The following is a 7,062-nucleotide window of genomic DNA, read 5'->3' on the forward strand; positions in this document are numbered from 1 at the left end:
AAAAAGTTATCCAAAAGCAGACTGTTTTTTAATCACAGTTTTCATGCATTTTGGCATCATGTTCTCCTCCACCAGTCTTACACACTGCTTTTGGATAACTTTATGTCACTCCTGGTGCAAAAACTCAAGCAGTTCAGCTTGGTTTGATGGCTTGTGATAAAAAAAACTAAGATCAGTGCCAGATATACACCTTTTAAGTTTTTGCACTTTTAGTCTTCTGCACCTGCACTATTTCACTCCAGAATGATGGTACTCTTAGAAATAAGGCTTCAAAACAAACGCATGGAGCAGATTTCTCTGCTTGTGTTTCATAAATATATTTCAGCAGTGAATGCATTCAGAGGTGGCTATGCTAATCCCTGTGTTTTAAGAGTTCAGAAATCAATATTTGGTGGAATAACCTTGGTTTGTAATCACAGTTTTCATGCATCTTGGCATCATGTTCTCCTCCACCAGTCTTACACACTGCTTTTGGATAACTTTATGTCACGTCTGGTGTAAAAAATCAAGCAGTTCAGTTCAGGGCCAGCCAGTGCGAGCTGTACATTCTTTGAGTTTTTGCGCTAGCACAGACTTTGCGAGAAAGTAGGATTTAAAAACTGTGCAATCTTCTGCACCTGCACTATTTCACTCCAGAATGATGGTAATCTTTGCAAAAAGGCTTCAAAACAAACACTGAGAACAGATTTCTGTGCTTGTGTTTCAGACTGGAGTCAGAGCGAGTGAATATTTCAGCGGTGAATGCGTTCAGAGGTGGCTACGCTAATCCCTGTGTTTATCTCTGGCCCTTATAAGGCCACAGGCCAAGCTTCTGTCCTGCAGTGGATGGAGAGGATTCTGTCGGTTTCAGTATAAACACAGTGACTTATTCTGTTTTTCCTCACATTGCTCCAGGGTGTTTGTCCCAGCCGGCCATGCAGGAGCCCAGCTGGAGAAGCAGAGAAAAGGGCACCCAGTGGAAACACAGATGTGCGCTGGGTCTTCAGTCAGGAGGACCTCAGAGCTGGATTGTCTTTGAATAGAAAGAGCTGTTAATATAGAATGAATGAATCCCGGCTGATGCTGTAATGTGGTCCAGGTTGCTTAACCTGTGGTAAAAACTGAGCGCTGAGAGCTTGATGGTTGAATGAAGTTGTGAAGTGTTTTTCAAACAAGCTAACATCAAATTCCTCTTCAAAGGATAGAAGAGAGATGACAGTAGAAAGGAAGATCTGCTTTTGTTTAGTCTTGTCTTTTTTGCTCCTTTAGCTTCTCTGTGGATGTAGCAAACTTAAATTTCGTCTTTAAATTTTGTCTTTTGATTATAAGCTGCTCATGTGAATCTAATGCAGGGGTGTCCAAACTTTTTTTGTTGGGGGCCAGAAGGAGAAATATATTTGAAGTCACGGGCCACAGACTCTGTAATAAAACAAATAATAAAATATACCACTTTAAATAATACTTTTTTCCTGATTATTTCATTTACACACCATTTTACATCTTTAGCTTTGACAGTGTTGTGTAAACTAAGATTTTTCAAATTGATGTTTAATTTCATGATGTCTCTTAATATTAAACAACTTTTAGACTCTTTTGTCCCGTTTTTCTGCGCTACAACTTCACTCTCTCCGCTTTTAGATTCTTTTACCACGTTTTTCTGCGCTAGAAATGCGCACTCTCTCTGCTTTTAGATTCTTTTACCCTGTTTTTCTGCGGCAGAAATGCGCACTCTCTCCGCTTTTAGACTCCGTTTCTGACACCTAGCGTTCAAACTTTGAATCTCACATTACAAAAACCTGCTTAACAGCGGGCCAACTTTCATTCTATTTCTAAAATACCTTGGACACCCCTGATCTAATGTTTTAGAACAAGGAAGAACCCAAAACATGCAGGATGGAAAGAGATCTACAGGACCAGAGATGATAGAGAACCACTGCTTTATCATGAATCTAAACAAAAAAGGTCCTCTACACTAAAAGCAACGGATGTAAAAATGTTTTTTCCCTCATTTCCTTCCATTTTAACTAGGCCAGTTGTCCCACCCATTCAGCTGTTACTTAGCTGCATATCCCCCATCACTAGTGATGCTACAAAACCAGGAGGATGAAGACCAACACATGCCTCCTCCAATACATGTGAATCAGCCACCGCCTCTTTTCCAACTGCTGCTGCTGATGCAGCATCACCGAGTAGCATAACAGCGCACTCAGAGGAAATCACAGCGACTCAGTTCTGATACATCAGCTCACAGATACCTTGTGCCGATCGACATCACCCTAGAAGTGATGAGGGAAAAGAGTGTCATCTACTGTACCCACCCAGAGAGAGAGAGCAAGGCCAGTTGTGCTCTATCAGGGCTCTGATGATTAAGCTGGTCAACAAGCATAATTAGCCTTAACAAGCTGCTAAAACTGTTTTTTTTTTTTACAGGGAAAACTAATGGAACAAGAAAGTTTTGATCAGTACAAAGTGACATTAAAGAAAATTTTGGTTTAGAAGTAGCATTTTAATGTTATTTGTCATGATATGCAATATCCTGTAGCTCAGTGCTGCTTCATGCAGCCTCAACAATGTGACAGGTTTCATTATCTGTATCTTTTTTTGGGTGGATTTTCTCCATTAATGTTCTCTCACAATACCCAGCATGTATTAAATAAATATGTCAAGCAATGAAAGCCTGTCTGCTGGCAGAGCCACTGATATAGAGGCTGAAATACACAGATGTGACATTTGGCTTTGCCAGCTGGTGGAACAAAATATCAAACACCCATTTTTATACATGACATATATTTTTAAATGTAACATCTGAAGGATCATTAGACTTTCTTTTTCTTTAAACCAGAAAATCCCCCTTAAAAACGGGCATCACTGTAGAAGGCGCAGTCACACAGAAGCTACAAAGCATACCAGTGCATAGCATAGATTAGTTTTTTAGCGTTCCTACTATTTATTGTATATTTTTTATTTGACTAATAATTATTATTATTATTACTATTATTATTATTATTATTATTATTATTATTATTAATTATTTTATACCTGAGCCTAATCAGATGATGCTGATATCCTGGAGACACTGTGTGTCGTTAGCCAACAGGATGCTCTTTGCTATCTTACACCCCGTCAACAGTTTATTTTTACACCTTGTGTCTTTTATGTCGTGTATTTTTCAGTTACTGTACATGGTCCTATCTCCGCCCTCGCCCCACCCTTGCCATTAGTGTGGTCACCTTGTGTCTTGTTTGTAACCCCGCCCCCTTGTTTCCCGTCCCAGGTGTTCCGCACCCTCCTCGTGTATTTAAGTCCCTCTGTTTCAGTGTTCAGTGTGGAAGTTTGTGTGGTACTTTGCTGTGTATGCATCAGATTTTTTGCTTTTGACTCAAGTATTATTGTTTTGTTTTAGTCTTGATTGTTTTTTGTTCTGGTCTTAGTTATTTAGTTTCCCAGTTTAGTTGTTTTGTATTTTGCATTTTCAGTGTTTGTTTTCTTGTTTTGCTTTTGTTCATTTTGATTCATTATATTAAATTTATATTTCTGCTTTTACGTCCATTCTTATTAATTATGAATAAATGTACATTGATGGACGTGGTGGTCTGAAAGTGAGGTGTGTTCAGGTAAATTTCTGGCATGTTGCATGTACGCCACTGACTGATTTAAACCCTGACAACAATCAATCCTCAGAGTCGATCCCTATAGGTGCTCCCAGTGCGCTGTGTACACCCCCACTCATTAAACACACACACACACACAAACACACACTCTGCAGAGCACAAACTTAACTTTTAACTTAACAATAGAATAAATAATAATTTAACATTACTATTCCCTTAAATGAGCTGCTGGCGTACTTTCAAAACACACCCATGATTAATTAAAATAATTAGTTAATGTTCATTTTGAGCCACATAGGCGTTTTTTTGGGATCCTTACAACACCAAAGACACACCGACACACCCTAAATCCAGAAGTGTTTCATTATGAGAAGAACCAGTATAGTAGCTCATACAGTACAGTGAATAATGCAGATTTATATGAGTAATTTAATCTGTAAGTAATGAAAACTGACAACTAATCACTGCAGATTAATTAATGTTTTTGTTATGGGAGATGAGTAATCTTCTAAAGTTGATTAATCATAGCAGCCCATTTTTGTGTGTGTGTGTGTGTGTTGCACAGTTGAGGTCAGTGACTTTAACAGAATCCTCAGATCACATTGTTTGTTCTCTCTTCAGCCTGGCATGACTGTCTCTAAACCTCAGAACACTGTCGGGATGAAGTAATCCATTATCTCTCCCTACAGTCCACAGGGCAGCGTCGCCCACCTTGCACCATCCATCACCCCGTACGTCCCCGAGGAGACGGTGGACACTGTCAGCTCGCTTAGTTTAAAAGCGCAGCACTGATGCCCTCCATTTTTCAACTATGTGGACTTTTAATCTGTATGTTCAGTTTTTTATTCTTTATTCTGTTGATTGTTTGGATAAAAGTTGGGTTTGTGTGTGCTTTGCTCATGGTGCCCATGTGTAGCTAAGACAGCAATGGACTCTGATGATTGGCTGTTGTCTAGGTTCATTTCAGTCAGTGGCGTTTCAGTCACCTGTGTTTTTTACCACTCATCAGTATACTCTAGATTTATTCCTAAACTCACTATATCGACGCTTTTTTAAAGGCACACAAGATTGTTTGTATAGGGTATAAGATAGCAATGAGCATCACAACACCCCTTGCGCAATAGGTGTACAAAAGCACCCAATGACTCTAAATCTTGGAGACCCTGGTGATTTAACCCTAGTGAAAAAAGTAGATTAAATATACTAAGCATTATTATACTATAGTGCACTAAAGTGTTCTTGTAGCCACATTATTATTAATCAGTATATTTAAAGAGAGCTAAAAATGGAACAACTTTTTTTGCACTTATTATACTTTAATTGTATAAAAATAGTACAAAAGTCTTACTTAAATTGTGCTAAGTGTACTTAACTGTACAAAGTTTCTTTTCAAACATTTGATGAAAGCATAATATTAATGTACTTTTAATATATTTTAGGTAAATATACATTTGTTAGTATATTTATAGCATACTTAGACATATATATATATATATATTTTTTTTTTTTGTTCACCAGGGTAGCGCTACACTAATGAGGGAGTAGGCAGCCAATTTGGTCACAGCCATGGTCTAATATGCTTGAAAAGTATAACTTTTCAAATTAAAATAAAAAAAATTACAAAAAAGACAGACATATCCAATATAGCAAATATAAAATAATTTCAGTCAGAGTATATATAATATATTTTAGTATGAAAACGAGTACTTATAACACATATTTGACAAATTCACTTCATAGACTCACTAAAACAAGATCCTGATATAGAAATACACTGGGATATGTGCAATATTACTTACTTATCTTTAAACTTAACTTTTTAACTTAACCTTATATATAATATTTTTAATGAATTCCCTTTTTATACCAACTTTGTAGTGTATTTTAATGTGAAACATTTTTAAAACACGAAAACCGATCAAAAGAGCTAAACGCTGTAGCTAGCTAACACTTCTCACACAAACACTCGAAGATTTAGCTACAAATACAATACACACCATCCATCTTTCAAACATCCAGAATATTATACTTAAAGGCCTTATGCTTCATATTAAACTATTTTTTAACACTTTTTAACACATATTGAACTTTTTTAAGACACTTTTAACCAGTGACTGAACTTTACCAACCTCTCTCCAGCAGTGCTCTCAGCCAACTGAGGAGAAACTAGCGCAACACAAAAGACACAGCGCCCCCCGGAGGAATGGAGAAAATGAACATACAATAAAATAAAATAATAAAAGTCATGAAAAATAAATATATAATAAATATCCCTTGTTAATGTAAAATAGAAAAATGCTAGCACATAAAATATAAAGATTTTGTGTGAAAAGTAAACAAACAAAATAAAACCTGTTACACTTGTAAAACTCTATGGTAGAAGGTATAGAAGTGGTTTATTGGTTTCCACATCAACACCAACAACAGAAATATCTACTATCTGAACAAAAAAACACAATAAACCCATTTTATGGTGAATAATAAACTGTCATTTCTAAAGTGAGAGGAAACACACTCAAAACTCCCCTTTCATGCATTGTGTAGGCTATATAAATGATGTGGACAAATTAATTTCTCTCATTGAAATCTGTGTGATGAAGTGCACTGGAGTGCTCTCCTCTTCTGCTTGTTCGTATCCGTGCTGCTGAATAGGAAACAAAATCCTCTCAGCGTTCGCGTGACCCCACGGTTCACGGATCAAGCAGATAAGGAAAATGGTAGGCGGAAGGCCGCGTGCCCGCTGCTTTTGTTTTCCTGCAGCTCCGTGACGTCAGAACATAATTGACTCCAAATCCCATAACGAGAGACAATTTCACATCAGCTAAAAATATTGCTGGAAATTGCTCCACAGCTTCCTTTCAGGTTTTTATCAGCGCCAATAAGGCTTAATGGACCCGTTCATGATGTGATCCCTGAGCCCGGGTTTACTCTCGTAGGTGAAACATGCAGCGAGTCAGGCTTTCTCCTTTATTGAGTTTGGCTTATACACTTCCTCGATTGGAAACTGAAATTGACTTGAAATTGATTTTAATCTTAGATTAGGATAAAAGCTATGATAGGAAAGTGTGTCTGGACACTTGGGACGATGCATTTTACTCTTTTATAAAAAAGATTTATGCAACCCCAGATCCAAATAAAGTTGGCATAATATGGAAGATAAATGTCCTTTCATGTTTTCTCAGGTTGAATTAAATTCATTTGTTGATAATAGTACTGTCAAAGTTGTAACATGTTAATGCATAAGACATATTTTCTTCTACAATAATTATTTTACCCAAATTGGCTCTAATGTCTGGGAATATTTAAAACTTAAAATTAAAACTTAAAACTTAATTTTCCCAAAAATCATCAGTGTAAATAAGGCAGTTGCTGAATTAGAAGGAAAACATGACAACAACCCTATTCCTTACTAGTGTCATTTATTGAGCCTATTAATCCAGTGCACCTTATGTATGGACCAGAAAATAGCACC

Source organism: Astyanax mexicanus, chromosome 3 (assembly GCF_023375975.1).
Source record: "Astyanax mexicanus isolate ESR-SI-001 chromosome 3, AstMex3_surface, whole genome shotgun sequence".
Lineage (NCBI taxonomy): Eukaryota > Metazoa > Chordata > Actinopteri > Characiformes > Acestrorhamphidae > Astyanax > Astyanax mexicanus.